The sequence below is a fragment of the Cavia porcellus genome, unplaced genomic scaffold (genome assembly GCF_034190915.1).
Source record: "Cavia porcellus strain 051 isolate PalLab524CR breed Dunkin Hartley unplaced genomic scaffold, mCavPor4.1 scaffold_30, whole genome shotgun sequence".
Taxonomy (NCBI): Eukaryota; Metazoa; Chordata; class Mammalia; order Rodentia; family Caviidae; genus Cavia; species Cavia porcellus.
Window position 1 is genome coordinate 33,781,719 of NW_026947513.1, and position 17,339 is coordinate 33,799,057.

Below are 17,339 nucleotides of genomic sequence, written 5' to 3' on the forward strand. Positions count from 1 at the left end.
TAACTTCCACTCTGCCAGTCTAAGAGTATTTTCAGGCTCACCTTAGGAGAGTTTGGTTTTCTGCGTTTAGATAAACTGGACTTTGTGTAGCATATGAGGGAACATTTTTATTTTTTCAATTTGGTTTCTTCTTATTCCATATGTATATCATTTTAGCTGAATGTTATCAAAGAAATTTAATCCTACAGTCAAAAGAAAGTAAAAGGAGCCATGAAACTTTTAAAGGACTAATAACATTTTTAAAGTTATTCCCCAAATAGAAATGAAGGTACACAATGTACAATTACCAGGAATAAATGATTTTGAAGGTTATGTTGTGAATTTGAAAAATCCCAAAGCATTATTTTGATCTGTTTGACTTTTTACATAGAAGTAGAAGTTTTGTGCTTGAGAACATATCTATCCTCTCTAAATGAGCTGTTTATAGCAACCTCTATTTTGCTCTCAACAGAAAATCATGTCTGAGGGGTCTTGTTCATGTGTCAGAAGGCCACCTCATTATATTTGTGGTAATTTAGCTTTTTTCCAAAAAAGAAGTTCTCATCTACTTATAAAACATTGACACAATGGGATAGAAAAGTTAAAAGGTATTGAGAAGTGGCATACCAGACAGTAAGATGAATTGTTGTTTTACACATTTTATGATTTACTTTCATACTCTGGTATTGCCAAAGTTGATATTATTGATGTTGCTTTGGTAGGAAAAAATGTATATTCATAATGAACATAAGCCTGAGAAAATCATATTTGCATAACACATGCACAGAACCAGAATTCATGATTTTAAGTGTCAAAATTTGTAAATAGAAACAGTCACAGCCGAGGCAAATTTCATCAGTTGTATATATACATCCACAAAATACCTCATGTGTTCTGAGCCACAGTAGTAACATACTTTCACTTTTCACCTACTCCTACCCGCAACAGTCTTGCTCAGGTCTGCAGTTTTTAGAATTGCCCTTATTTTTGCTTTCAAAGACTTCACTCATTGCAAAGTGTTTGACTTTTGTGCAACATTTCACATGAAGCTTCATTTTGACACTTTTCTTCCCCCCAGCTTCATGACACTGTATCCTCTGTATGTTCTTTTGGTTTGCTTTTGGCCATTTTGATCATTGTTTCTTAGCTTTCTTCAAGGTGAATTTTTCTCTGCTCATTGTCATTAATATTAGCTTACATTTTCATTGGTTCTTCCATCTGCATATATTTTCCCTAAATGATCCTTTCTTAGTATGTTTTATGTTGCTGTAACAATATATCGGATGGAATAAGTTACAAAAAAAGAAGTTTATTTAATTAACAGTTCTGGAAGTTCAAAAGCGTGGCACTAATATTGGCTTGGCATTTATGAGACTTTTGACTGAGTCATGACACATGTGATGAGATAGAAGACACAAGTGAAAGAGTGCTGGCCCTAATAACAGAGTTACCTGTGAGATAACTTACTAATCCACAGGTCCATTGATTTACTAGTGGCACAGTCCTCATGGCTTCACTGATATGTAATAGTCTTATCTCATTCCATCTGCTAATCTTCTATTTTGAGTATTAAATTCTCACTGTAGGTAGGGTAAGTTGTGCCCTTTGTCAAGCTAGCGTGGTTCAAGTCTTCCACTTTTAACCAAAAGGGTACCAGTTAATAAGCCATCCTGCTTCCTGCTGGACATCTCTACTCACCAGTCCTTTCCTCTCCAAGCCCACTTTCCCCCCCAGAGCTCAGTAAATGGTCTGTTTACTTATCTAATGTAGGAAGCTCATCATTACCCTTGAGTCCTCTTGAATTTCACACCTTCCCATCTCATCAGTCAAATCCTATTCCTTATCAGCCTGTTTGGTGTCATTTCCTTTCTGCCACCCAAATCTCACCATAATTGTCTTAGCTAATCATCTTGTAACTGGTCTTCCTGCTTCCAGCCCTGCGACCCTTCATCGAGTTTTTAGTCCAGAGTGATCTCTTATCTGACTTCACAAGTAACAACTCATATTCAGAGCTCTTCAATATCATAAGCTCATTGATACACACTCAGCTTCATTTCTGTTACCAACTTTGCATCATATACATATCAAATACAAACACAGTTCCTGTACCAATAGCCTTCTGTGTCTATCCCTACATGGTAACTTCTTGTTTACAATCAGTCTATAATCTCCTTGTAGGCAGGATTCTCTTTGGCATTGCTGTGGTATTTTAATACAGTGCCTGTCTCATGGTAGACATTCAGTGAATATTTACTGAACAAATACATTTATTAGGAGAATGAACTGCTGCTTGATAGAAATACAGAGAACAGAAGCAAAGATTTGAACTTTCCAGGCAAGGACAAAGTTTCTCTCCATGAACTGAATGTTGAGAGGGAAGCAAAACTACAACTACAGGTTCAGTGTTTTGTGCATGATCACTTAGCTACCTTAATAATCTTGAACATGCAGCTTTTCATGCACTAGTTCACGCTCATCTTTTGGGACAGGCATCGATTCTTTGACATGTAGCTAGTCAGATAGAATAGATTTTACTGTCTACAGCTGTGGCATTTCTCTCTGTGCTTTCAGTTTTTAGTTCTTTGGCTTTTTTAAAAAAAGAAATTACTGCTTTGATTTTCCCTAGACACTTCCTGGATGCAAATGGGACTATCCAAACATTAATAATTATACACATCCTAAAAACACTGGCTACTTCAATGCGTGAAGATGAGCCTATAGAGACTCAGTGCTGGACTGATTTTGGAGTTATTAGAAGGGCTAGAAAATAATACGTGTGAGTTGATTATTAGATTTACTAGTTTACTTAATTTTGAAGTTCTCAGGCTTAACAATAAGAAGATGCAGAGAGATACTTGAAAGCAGATAGAACAGTAGAAAATTTCAGGTTCTTAAATCTTTGGTTCAGTTACTTCAGTTACAGAGAATGAGTAATGTATTTGTAACCAAATGTGAGCTCTAGTCACCCTGTCCTTTAGGATTTAGGTAAGATTTGGTCATTTTTTTCATTTACTGCCCATGATGAGGCAAAGGCTGCGACCTGACTCCAACGTGCTGCCTTCCTTGACTTCTTGCCATGGGCTGTGTACTAAGGTTCCTTTACGTCTGCCCTGCCTTCTTGTTGCTAACTCTGGTGCGTACACTGTATTTTCTTGTTTATCCACATGACCACAGATATTGGACAATTGTAGATAGCAGAACTCAGCTATTGACTTGCTGAATCTTAAGACTGCCCTGGTCCTCATCCTGTTCCTCATTCCCCAAGAGAAGTTCTCACGGATACCGTGCCTCCTGAGGACCTTGAGGACTTCTGCCATTTGTGGGGCCTGTTTTTTTTTTTTTTTTTTTTTTTTAAATTTTATTTAAGGAGAAAAAAAAAAAACAGAGAAAGGGTACAAGTTTTACTTTGTTTTCCTGGAATCCCCCTGGGAGCTCAGAATTCACACTTCCCTGTGCAGGGCAACTCAGCTTTCTCTAGTCTGTTTCCCCCAATTCTGCTTCCTACACATGTCTGAAGTCCATGAACTTAGTTAAACAGAAAAAGTATGGATTCATTTGAGACTGAAAAGAATATCCTCGCACTGAATTTTTTCCTTTATCAAGATTCACTCTCCTTAAAACATTTGTAGTTTGAAATCACCTCTTCCTATCTCTAATAAAATACATTTATTTAGACAAGTGGGTTTCCGGTCTATCAGCGAGAAAGGAAAAATTGGAGCACATCAAAATCAAATGGCCTGTCTTTGGAGTGTTCAAAAAGAGATATTACAGAATTCATTCCTACTTATTCTAAAAGAGCAAAGGAAGCAACCCGGCTTTGTTATAAATCCTTTTCATTCTGCAAATTTAGATGACTTGTGGAGGAGACTTATTTTTCCTTCGGTATTCACCTTCCTAAGCAAGGACTTATGACACATAAAAGGTGGCTTGTTTTGTCTCTATGCCAGTTTCCCAGTGAGACTTTTTCTGACATGAAAAGTCCCAGCAAGAGCCAAGGAGAATGGAGGCACACAGCCACCATACAAGGAAATCCATTCTATGGAAAGTATTTCTGTCATTGTTAGTGAAAGGGTTTTGGCCCAGGCCGGATACTGTAGCTGGTAAAGCCAGTAAGCTCCACCCTTAGGAATTGCCTCTGGTGCCAAGCAAAGACCAATGGGCTACCTGTGCATCCCTAATGCCCCCTTGGGTTCCACCCCAAGCCGAGGCTTCTTATGTGCCTCACTCCACGTGTTCCACGGAGAGACCGCTGCCTGGGGTGGAGATGCCACGCCCCAGGGGGTTAGGGGTGTCTCTCCCTGCATTCCCAAAATAAAGGTTATTTATATTTCATACTTCTTATCTTTTCAGCCGCCACTGGTCCTCCCCCCCCCCCCCCCCCCCGCCACAGTTCTATCAGTTAGTGCCTGTCTGGACATACCTCAGGTTGGCAGATGCTCTTCTCTGAGGAAATCATTTTTGTCTCACTATTTTCTCATTTTAAAAGAAATTTGCTCATTTAGCGAAGGTCTGAGTATTTGTAAAGGTTTAACTATTTAGTAAATTTTAAGCCTTCCTTAATTTTAAAAGGATGAGAAGATAATTCCAATAAAGCAAGGAGCTGGTGAAAGTAGGGGACAGAGAATCTGGGGAGAGCACAGCCTGTCTAGAAAGGAGACCGTTGGGAGAATGCCAAGAGCTGAGGTGGCACAGGCCGGGGTGGGAAGCAGAGGGGGCCGCCACACTTTCCTTTCTTCAACCTTTTAGCTCAGCCAAAACAAAGTTGTGCCTTTTAAAACCTACCTATTAAAAAAAAACCCCAAACTCCTCAAAAAACCAAAACAACTACCAAACAAACGAACACAGTATTCTGCAAGGTCAACACTGAACAAAATACAACCACAGTGGAGTCTGACCCGAAGGTCAGGCCTGTTTAACTTTCTCTGGAGGCTCTAACTTTGAAACTTCTATAGGTATTCTGTTTTTCTTTCTTTTCTTTTTATTTGTAATTCCTTTCTCTAATAATAAGCAAGCTGGCTACCATTTTCTTCAGTGTTATTTACTTACCTGTCCTGGCACAGAAGGCCTTTTTAGAATTAATAACCCAGATTTGGAGAAGCAAAACTACTCAAGGAGGTCTGTGCCCACGGTAATGATAGAGAGTTTCCATCACTGCAGGAAGCCCCACACGTTTATCCTCTTTAAGCATGCTACTTCTTAGTGCTTTTTAAAGCTCACTTTCCTTCTCAAGCTCCTGTGGATCTGGATAAGCTTTAAAAGTACACTGATATGCTTCCCATTAAGCTAAGACAGAATTTTAGAATAAAGGAATATTCAAGATTGCAGGGTATTTTACACAATTCCTGACCAGAACTACTCAGAACTGTCAAATTCCTGAACTGAAAGGAAAGTCTGAGAGAGTTACAGCCCAGGGGTCACAAAGGAGATGGGACAACTAAGCCAATTTAGCATCCTAAGTAGCATCCTGGAACAGGAGAGAGACTTTAATGAAGAAATGTTGTAGTGATGTGTCAGTATTGTTTTATTAGATTTTATGGATGTAAAATGATAATACTAGAAGAAACAGAAAGAAGATGAAGAGTATTCAGGAATTCTTTGGGGTATCTTGGCAAAATTTCTGTAAAATTACAGTTATTCAGAATGACACATTTATAAGACTTTTTGAAAATTTGGATGTATAAAAGGCTTTTGGTATTGGATTATTAAGAGTCTGGGATGGGAGTCAGATACACTGGAGATCAAACATCAGATCAAAGATTTACATAAACATAATTAGCACTGATTTTCACTAAAATCATAATCATTTGCTTTCAAATATCTTTCTGCTCCCTTTTAAGTACCAATAACAGTTATAAATCAACCATGGAAGAACGTTTATAAGCTAGAACTATTCTGAATTCATTAACCTTTCTTAGAGATTGTTTTCACATGTGTAAAATATAATAATTCTTATTTCAGAGGTCTGATACAAGGGCTCAATGGAGAAAATTCATTTAGGGTACCTATGAGCTCTTCAGGGCTAGGAATACTTTCTTGGGCATCAGTGTATGTCTATAAACTAGCATAACTGCATATGGTAAGTACATAAGAATTTGTTGTCACAGGAACTTTTTCCTATAAGAAACTTTTTCCTATAAGATGAAGCAACTCATAGAATATTTTTCTAGAAACAAGTAGCATTCCACATTCTCCTCTGGTTCTCCATAGCCTTATAGTGAATGTAGGCTAATGGTTTCTACAGTTTTTTGAACACCTCTAGATAAAAGGTAGTTATGCTGTGACCCAAGAGAATTTTTTCATAGACTTTGGAGACAACATATACTATTAGTCTCAATTTCTAGATGCAGGATGATTCTATTTTGTCTTAATGATGAAAGTCATTTGGACTCTACCATTGGGGACATATTAAAGTTACTGTGTCTCTCTTCAAAGTTTAAGCTTGAAAACATTAAAACAGATGGTGATACTTGGAGGGTAATTAATTTTCCTTTGGAGGAATAATCACTTTCCTTAAAAATAAATTAATGCCTCCCTCTTTTTGCAAGAGGTAATGGTTTAGTAAATTGAGCAATGAACTAGACTGCCCTTGGCTAGGACCTAGGGAGAAAGTAGAAATCTTTTGTGCTTTGGCCCCTGTCTGGTTGTATGAATTTGAAGGCCTTACTTCATTGGCTGATAAGGAGAATTAAATGCAGCAGAGTATTTTAAACCTTTAGCATGCTGAAGAGTAAAGACTTACAACTGTTAGTATCACTTTTAAAGATAGAAATGTACAATCACTATTTTAAATAATTTTATGTGGAGACTGAGACTTTCATCACGGTATTTGGTATAAAAGTTTTGGTACACAGGATATACTTGCACAGGTGATGTTTTTGAAATTTATTATTAATTAATGCCCAAATGTTTCATGTTATAGTAAATAAATTGGGAAGGAGTTGAGCTTCCCTATTATTTCTGGGGTTTTAATATATTTTAAAGGTTTATTAAAGAAAAGCTTTTCATGTGTTCATATTTCAAATTTCCTACATTTTTAAGCTTTGAACTCTGAGCAAACCTAGAGCACCAAATATTCTTTGAAATAGTAGTTTTAATAAATATATCCATAAAAATACCTATAGATATTCACTGATAGAAGTTTCAGTTTTCTAAATAATGCAATGTAATAATATTGGGCAGAAGGCTATCGTGTGATCATTGTTTTCAACCTTTTGTGGGTTTGTCTTCTGCTAGGGACATATTTATTGAATAGAAATGATCATGGTATCCAAATTTTATATAAAAGGAGCTGAATTTTAATGTTTCATTTAAAGCCAGAAGTGATCACATGTGGAAAAATGCACTTCAAACTCACTTTATCTTGCCACAGTGTGTAGGAAACATTGACCATCACAGAGAGAATTCCTCTGATTAAGTGACAACAGAGACCACATACCACTCAGCATGGACTGCCCAGGGCTGCAGCAAAACTAGGCCTAATGTACCTCTTGCAGTGAATTAGAGAGGAAAAATGCAGTCTTCCATCATTGTTTGACAGATGTGTTTGTTTTAGGATTTACTCAAGAATTTATGTAAGAGAAGGCACATTCAGGGCAACAGAACCAATAATCGGGTCTTCCGGGGCACATCATTCTGCACAGTGTCAGCCTGCGACACAGTGGAAAGCAGTCACGGTAAGGACAAAATGTACCTTTCAACACCGATTATGGCTGATCTTCTCGTGAGTATGGACTGACGGTTGCTGTTGGAGCCCATTGACTATCCATTAGAGCTCAGCAGCATATTGGTCTAGAGAGCAAACTGAATCTGATTCTTATATTCATTTTCCGAACTGAGGGGAAGTAATTCTGATCCAATAGTAAATCAATACCATCTTAATAATGTTCATCTTGTATGTATCATCTTAATAATGTTCTGAGTCAAGGAACCCTCTTAGATACCAATTTCTGAGTGTATTTTGTATCTTACCCAATTAAGACTTGTAGAAGATAAGAATTTAATTGTTATTTTTTTTGTTTGTTTGAATGTCTCCTGTTTCCTTAAAATTTATTCAGTGGAAGAAGGTCTTGCTGGGAATCTTCGTGATATTTTAGGGGCTCCAAGCAGTTTTCTGATTATTTTTAGAAAATATAAAATTCTGTCATCAGTTTCAGATGGGAAGAAAGACTTATAATTTCAAATATTTTCTTTTATTGGTACTGGAGATTGAATCCAGGACCCTCGTATTGAGCTAAATCTCCCGTACTTTTCATGAAGTTTTTTTACAGTTTTGAGACAAGGCCTTACTAAGTTGCTCAGATGGAGCTGGAACTTGTGATCCTCCTGCTGAAGCCTCTCAGAATTCTGAAATTACAAGTACATGCAACCCTTGCCTAGAGTTTCAAGTCTTGTGTTTTCACTAATTCTCCAATCCTTTTCAGTCTCACTCAAAGGTCAGATTCTTGAAATTCTTCCTCAGTGACAGCCTGCATCCATGATGATCCCTTTGCCTTAGAAAAAGGCATTGTCAGCTCTGATTTCCCCATCACTTCAAATTCTCTTTTCCAATTTGTTGATGGAAGATGGCACCAGTGGAAGAAGAAAAAAAGGATCCAGAAAAGTCTTACCAACTAGTTCATTACTAGTCCATGAGCTGGCTTATTGAGGTTGTAGTGTTACCCGGTTAAGTGGTTTTGTAACTATTTTTGGAAGCTCCATTACTAGCTACTTTTGGAAAATAACCAGCTTCTTTGCTTTGGTTATTTGCTCCTAAATTATCAGCCACCACTAGTGTTTTGGCTATTTTTCTTTTTTTTTCTTTTTCCTTTTTATCAGTACCGGGGACCGAACTCACGACGGTGTGCTTGCAAGGCAGGTGCTTATGCCGCTGAGCTAAATCCCCAGCCCCTGTTTTGGCTATTTTTCTAAAAAGAGCTTTCACTTTATGACTGTCTCAGACTTGTCAAGATCTCTTTTAAAACTAATTTATTTCATCATTTCCAAACAATCATCATCTAGGCAAGTGTTGGATTATAACTCTGAAAAACATGCCCACATCCTAATTCCTAAATTATGTGAATGTAACCTTATTTGGAAAAAGCATCACTGAAGATGCAATTAAGGATTGTAAGATAAATCCTGCATTTTTGAGTGGGTGCTAAATCTAGAGAGATAGGATTTAAGAGATGTGCCCCCTAAGAGAAATATGGAAGGAAAAGAGCAGTGGAAAAGGCCTTTCGAAAACTGAGACAAAGGCAGGAGTTACATAGCCAGAGGCGAAGTGGAGCACCAGAAATTGGCAAAACCACAGAGAGTTTCTTTCTTAGAGCTGAGAGGCCTTGCATCCTTGCTAACAACTCAGTTTTGAACCTTAGGGCTCCAGAAGCATAAAGCAACACATTTGTGTTCACTTGAGTGAAGAAGTTTGTGGTAAGTTGTTATGGTAATTATAGTGTATTAGGCAGCTGTCTTATTGTTGGCACAAACAACATGATGATGTTTGCACTTTAAAGGAGAGGTTTACGTGGTTCAAAGTTTCAGAGGATTAAGTTCATGGCTGGTGTTTTGGTTACTTTTCTTTCATTGTTAGGACAAAATATCTGACACCTTGATTTAAAGGAGGAAAAGTTTACTTAGCTCACAGTTTGTGGAGGCTTCAGTTTCTAATCCGTTGGCTCCAAGGCAGGTTAGTAAGGCATAGGGGCAACACTTCAAGATGGCAGAAGAGAGCAAAGACAATGAGAGTGAAACAGAGGAGTGCAGAGAGAAGACTCTTACTGTCCCTTATATTATATGAAGGCCAAACTCACTTGGATGTAGCACTCACAGCCATAATCCCAGCATTGGACAATGAATCTTTCACAAACTCTAAAAACCTGCCCCCATGACTGCATGAGTCTTTGAAGGGACATTTAGACACAAACCATAACAGCTGGATAGCTCCAAGGCCGGAGCATCCTGGTGGAAGCACATGGTATTACACAGCTATTTCATTCATGGTGGCTCAGAAAAGAGCAGGGTAAGAGCTCCAGAGAGGAAGGGTCAAAAGAGCAGATACAGACTCCAAGGTCAGGTCTCCACCCTTGTCGTAGCCAGACATACCCAGAAGTATCACTGCTTTATGAATCTCCTGGGCAGCTGTCAAGGTCATCAAGTTCACAGTCTGCTTAACTGTCACATCAAGGACAATAACAGGTAACTTCTTGGCTGGATATCAGGGGATCTTGTGTAGTTAACTGTCTCTGCTTTAGCCTTCCTTTGCTTGCAGAGGCTGCTCTAGTTAGATTCCCTTATTTGCGGGTTTTCAGGCTGGCATCTGACCCACTGATGTGTACTCCATATTCCATGGAGTAGATGCTAATCTCTCTCCATTGTGTCCATTGAATGCACTCTTACTAGGGTTGCAGTGAGAAGAGAGGTAGCCCTTCTCACTAAATCCACTTCTTTCAGTGGAATTTGTTTTTCCAATGAAAACCTCTTCAGATTTTTTTGTACTTTTATTCCTCTACTATTTTTTCATTCATTTACTTAATTTTCTTTGTAATATTACCTTTTCTTTTGGGAATCCTCTCCCTCAACTCATGCATAACTCCTTATTCTTGGAGAAGGAATGTATGTGTTCTCTTTCCTGATCTTCCTGCCTCTTTCTTTGCCTTAAACCCGGCTGAATCTAATCTGTGGGACTGTGCATGAAGCTTTTCAGGCTTTGATGGCTTCAGCACACCTGGGGAAGAAAGTAAAACTACCACTGCTTGCCAGGGTGTCTCCTTTTGCTCTTACCAGGAAAAGTGGTATTTTATTAGGAAGAGAGGAATCACAGGAAGAAGAGGCCATGGTAAGTGGAACTGTGGCCTAACTGAATTTAAATAAACCAACCAATTTTTAATTCTGGAGATATTCTTAAAGTATGAGAATCCAGACTAAAACAGCTTATAGTTGTTCTTTACTGAATATATCTGAATTTCTTTCTTGAAGTAGAAAAGTTGATTCAGCCATTTCTAAAATGTGCTAAGACAGTATCAACATTCTTAGGCATTCTAGGACCTTGAAAGTTTAACCATCTTCCTCCCAAAAGCCACACTTATGACCACTCAAAACCAAAACCCTGCCCAGGCATGGACAATATCACTTACTTAAGCTCAAAATTCGCATAATTTTTCCTCAAACATAAGTAGCAGGCTGTTCCCAGATAGTTTCCTTGCATGAAATCAGGAGTTCAAAGAGAATGAGAATCAGAATTATTGAACTCAAAGAGTTAACCAATTATATTACTACTAAAACCTGGCCCAGAAATTCTGTATTTTGATCAATAATATGAGCAATGATTTGCACTAGGGATTTTACTGTATATTGGAGGGAAAAAGGAAAAGAAAAATAAAAAGACTAGTTTTCCTTTGTGATTATCAACACTGTCCCCCAAATCTACTAAATTCTCTTACAGTCACAGAGATAGTCACAGGCCAAAGATTTTACCTGCTGACCCAGAAAGATGAATTCTCATTATCTGAGGACTTGCCATAGTGTAATATGGAGAATCAGTTTGCATTCAGCCAGACATTAATATGAATTCCTATCACTAAATTTCTTTTCTTAATTTCTTAGAACTTCCTTTTTGAAAAGCAGGGACAATTGGTAAAATTATATTAGTGATTAGGGTAATACAATAACATACATAAAAGGCTTCTATGTACTTAGCTCAGGACAGCAACACAACCAAGCTAAGACTATGGCCATCATATAACAGATGTTAGCATGGAAAGCCTTTGATTTCCAGTTGTCTCTTTTGCTTGTTTCTGAAATCTCACACCCTCCCTCCTTGTACCATTTGACAGATTCCTATTATCAGTTTAGATTTTAGTTAGTCTTCTCCCTTTCTAAAAGCCATTTTTCCATCTTCTTACTCAGACCATACCATTTCTTTCCTTATTCTCATGTAGGGAGATTGTGCAGAATAGCTGTGGGCTGAGAAAAGAGAGTTGTCATGTTTAAGAGAGGCGGAAAAGCATCTTATTAAGGATTCAGTGAAGGGCCAAATAGCAAAAAGAAATCCAGAAAAACACACTAGAGAGTTTCAAGAAGAGGGCTGTAGTAATGAGCAAAACTGAGTGTCAAAGTCTCAAAAAAGGACTAAAACTATTCAGACTCATACATCCTTCCTCTGTTTCTTGAAACCAGCCACACACACATGGATATGCCAGCTGGCTGGTGGTAGAAGATTGTTACAACAGAGAATGTGCAAAATAACTCCCTGACATGAGTCTACTGCTGAGGGGAATGCCTTAGCACTTTTGCACTGGGTGACAGAATACAGACTCCTCTACTTTGGGTGGCTTACATCCCAACAAGCCATCAGAAGTTGAAAATATCTGGGATCCAACATGCATTGAATGCATCTAACCTACTGAAAATCATAGCTTCCCACATGCTGTTTGAGTATGGGTTGTTTACCTGCATAATCCTAAGGGTGACTGAGAGCTGTGGTCTCCTCGCTGGTATTCAGTACCACAAGGCCTCAGTAGCCTCGGTATCACTAGCCTAGGAAAGATCTATATTGAAGCATGGTTTCTACTAAAAACATATGCTTCCCATCATTGCAAAATAAAAAAATTGCATGTTGAATCACTGTAAACAAGGGGTTATCTGTGATACCAAAAGGGATGTAGAGTCGAATGAATGCATCACCTGTTTGCATTCATGGAGTGCAAATTCTGAGACAGAGCCTTCTCTCCACAGGGAATCTAGTCAGTGAAAATACATTCCCTATTCCCGGGACTCACAATTACAGAGGAGCCACATCAGTTAGACACACTATAGGAAGGGAGAAGGTTACTTTTGTGCCTATTTCATAAATCCTCATTCAAATCCATTTATTCTACATCTGTAGAAAATCATGGACTGCAGGGATCATAACTAGTGCCATGAATGAGGTACCTGTCTCCTGTTGTGGTTTATAGTAGTGAATTTGATCCCACATTCTGCTTTGGAGGAACACAGTCTCTACCATTCACTATGCAATTTTCATTATGCATTGATGGCCATTGCTTGGCTCCAGCAACATCTAATCAAATTTGACAGGCTTGACCTAGTCAAATTACATGGTAAATCTTTGCTTCTATAAGCCACAAGGAAAGGTTTTCCACCCATCTCTTTCCTTATGGTTTTCTCAGATATTCATTTTAGCTTGATGTTATGGTTTATGATGCCCTCCCTCCCCCCAAGCCTCAGACAATCATGAAGATGACTGAATCTAGAATTTGTGATTGGTTCATTGTTTAATGCTGGGACTGATGGTGTGAGGGCTGCACCTACCCAAGGGTGCATAATCAGTATACAATATAAAAGAGGGAAAAATGAATGCTTTTCCTCTTTCACTCTTGTTTCTTGTGGTCACCATGAATTGGTGCCCCTTAGCCACACCACCCTGTCTTGGAGCCAGCTGAGTATGTACTGAAATCTCCAGAAAACTATGAACTAAATAAATCTTCCTTCCCTTCATTTTAGGTGTCAGTCATTTTGTCTTAGCAATGAGAGAAAAGTAACCAAGGCAGAATTTGGTACCAGTAGTTTGTTGCTGTGACTGTACCTGATCATGCGATTAAAGAGCCTTTGGGAATGGCTTGTGGGAAGGGTTTGGAAAGGTTTGGAGATGTTGCCTGAAAGAGTGGTGCAGGAAAACCTTAGGCTGTTCTGCATATGAGATTCTGGTAGGAGCTCAGAAGACCAGAAATCTGATAGAAAGTCTGCTGCTGGTAAACACCAGGCTTAGGAGGTTTGTGCTGGGAAGGGGACTCCAGATGATGTGTGTTATGACCTGGCAGAAAGTTTGTCTGTGTTTTGCTCACACCCAGAGATTTTGCCTGAGATGGAAATTAAATGCAGTGGACTGATTAATCTGGCAGAAGAAATTTCAAGGCCATCGAATATTGAGGCAGTGATATGGCTATTGTTGGGGGCTTTTAGCCAGACTGATGCTGAGAATGAGGAGCAAAGAGTCCAGCATGATGATTTAAAACATTTTGAGTTTGACCAGACACCTGTGAACTGCAAAAATAGAGTTGAGTTCTTGATTACTGAGAGGGAACAGAGAAATAAAAAGATGGCCTTGGGGTATCATGGGAAACAATGAGTCACCATGCTTATCAACCTCAAAACTAAAAAAGTGAAAGATTTTGTTTGGAGGAGGAAGCTGCAGAGAAGCATGTTCCAGAATGGTAATGGAAGCCACATGAGGGTCCAAAATGGCAACAGCCACATCATGTTCCAGAAGGGCAGTGACATAAAAAATCTGTTCCTCACAATCAGGTTCAGAGTGCTCAATGCTTACAGGTAAGACAGAGAAAAGCCTGATCTATCTGGCAATAAACCTGGGCAGCATACACACAGTGCTGGTTTTAAGAACATGCAGAATGCACAAGTTCTGAGGTTGAAAAGACTTCCACCCCAATTCCAGAAGTCCTCGGAGGTCAGGCTGTGTGCCCCTGAGAAGGCAGTGTGTGAAATTGTGAGTTTGAAGTCAAAGGTGCAGTGGAGAACCTAGAAGTTTATAAAAGCCAGAAGTGTGGATTTTCTAAGGTAAGCTTCAAGGATTGAGCATAGCAGGCCTAAGAGAGAAGCCCTGGAACCTAAAAGCCCTTGGAAGTGCTATGAGGATGGGGTCACTTAAGCCTTTAAGTCACAACCAGATTTCTTTAGATGCTGAATGTGGAACTCTAGGAGTCAGTGTTTGCCCTTCTAGAATTTGGATTTCCTTTAGTTCCATTCCTTTATATTCCTGTTTGTACCCTATAGAATGATAGTGTTTATCTTGTGCCATTGTATGTTGGAAGTATTTTACTGTGTTTTCATTTGTACAGGGGCTCTAAGGTAAGAGTTTGTCTTAGATCTCATAGGCACTTGGGACTTTTCAGCAATGCCAAAAAAATTAGGACTTTGGTAACTCTTGGAAATGGACTAGATGTCTTTTGCATAAAGGATATGGGTGAGTCTTTGGGGGCCAGGGATGGAATATTATGGTTTATGCATGTATGGTTTTCTCAGCCTCATGAAATCATGGAGGTGCTCTAGCATTTGTGATTGGTTCATTGTCTAGTGCTGGGATTGGTCGTGTGAGTGCTGCACCTGCCTAGGGGCATGTAACAAGCATACAACATAAGGGAAGGAAGGAGGCATGATTTTCCCCTTTTTACCCTTTCATGCTTGTTGCTTGTGGCCATTGTGAACAGATGCCTCTTGGCTATGCCACCCTGCCTTGAAGCCGAGTATGGACTGAGACCTCTCAAAGTGTAAGCTAAATAAACCTTCCTTCCTTCATTTTAGATGTCAAGTATTTTGTCTCAGAAAGGAAAGAAAAGTAACCAAGACTTGATTTCACCCAGAGAAAATGTTGGGGAGTGGGTAAGAATTTTTTCCCTACATGTTTGTCTGGGCTTATGCAGATACATTTCTCCCCTCAGGATGTATTTATATTGAAGCTTGTAGAACCTTCTGCTCTTAGGCAGAGATATCTCTGAATACCAAAGCTTTTCTTATGAAAATATTGACAAAAGAATTTTTGTTTTTAACAAGAATTTTGCCTTTCACCTTTTGAAGCTATTTTCCTTCTCTTCTTTTTGAAAATGGGTACCAAAAGAACATTTTTAAAGCAATTTTCTTGAGCTACTGCTTTCATAGAAAGCTTTTGACCAGATTTTAATTTACATGGAGTCACAGAAAAGTGGAGTGGAACTGCATTGTTTTCATGTGTTAAGCAGAGAACTTTAAGACACACATGTTTTTCCTAAGAGGGTCAGAACTCAGTATGTGTCAGTAGAAGGTTTTCCAGCCCTTCCTTCTCCGGAGCAGGGTGAAATGAGGAAAGAAGACTCCATACCTGGGGATCAGGCTCCCACAAAAGCCTGGCTGACTACTGGTGCTGGGAGTCTCTAACTTGCTCTGCTAAAGACAGGCTTCTCCCATAGGAAGAAGAAAGAGCATGGGGAGGGCCTCTTCTGCTGCTCCCCTGAGGGATAGCAGTGTATATGATGTTACACATTTCTGTGTTAGAGCAGAGCTCCACACATGAAAATATTTCTGAATGAAGGGAATTATCTGGACATTTTCATTCGTAGATACAGTATACAGACTAGAGGGGAATGTGACATTTGAAAGGATCTTTCTTTCGTCAAAAGAAAATCAACTATGGCAGCAATTCACTAGCAAATCAGCAGCTTGGAATCATGGCATGCAGCACTGGCATAAAACACGTGTTTCTGTAAATATATTCCCTCAAAAGGTGATGATGGTGCCCCATGTGTGTACAGAAATGCCGTGCTGAATCCTGTCAATATGCGCAATTGATTCACGTGCTGGTTAATCATGATTATTGGCTTGAGTGGGTGAAGCAGTGGAGCAGTGGTTGCATTAGGGCGCAGACCCAATCACTGGCTTCGCTCATTGCTGAGTTTGTGGTTACCAAGAGGTGGGGCCTGGTTGGAGGAAGTGGGTCATGACCTGGGGACTCTGTGGTTCCTGCTCCCTTCTCTGGCTCCTTCCCTTGCTGTGTGTTTTCTGGATACTATAAATGAGTAGCTTTCTTCTGCCACCCCCTTTGCTGTGATGGTTCTGCCTGGAAGCTTGTCAGTCTTAGACGGAAAGCCCTGAAACCATGCACTACAATAAACCTCTGCTCCCTGAAGTTGTGTGTGTCAGGCATTTTGTCCCAGCAATGAGAAAGCTAAACAACTCCAAATAATTGATGACATTAGATAACTCAATCAGTCTAGAATTTCTCACAGAAATAAATTTAAGTTTATTGCCAGTAACCTTTCTATTAGCTTCCTGCTTCTTGCTAAATAAAATGTGGTAAAACTAGTTTGCCAAATTTATATGGAAGAGTCCATATCCTTTATTCATGTAATATATTCAAATTTTGAAAAAAATTTACTAATCTCTTACAATAAGACAAGTTACTTTCCCTAGCTAAGTTTTTTCTTGTCTTTAATACAAACATACAAAGTAGTCAAGCATTTTACCTCATATCTTGAACATGCCTGAATGTAGATTTGATATTATGATTTGATACATGTGAATTTTAAGATGCCAACTGACACAGAATCTCAATTGCTTCTTCATGCTCTTAAACTATGTATGTGGTTAGTAACTGGTCTCTTTCTGCCCTTCTTCCTCTTCATCCTCCACCTCATTCTCCTTTTCCTTTTGTTCCTGACTCTGCAGCTTTTTTTCTACAGTGTTGAATATTTGGTTTGAACTCTCTAGATCCTTGAGAACTTCAAATATCTTATAAATTGTGCCCCCACAGATAAAGGAATGCATGATAGAACTTCTCTATGCTCTTGGATAAGTGCCTACAATCCATCTATCTTCTTTGTATAGACACTGATGGG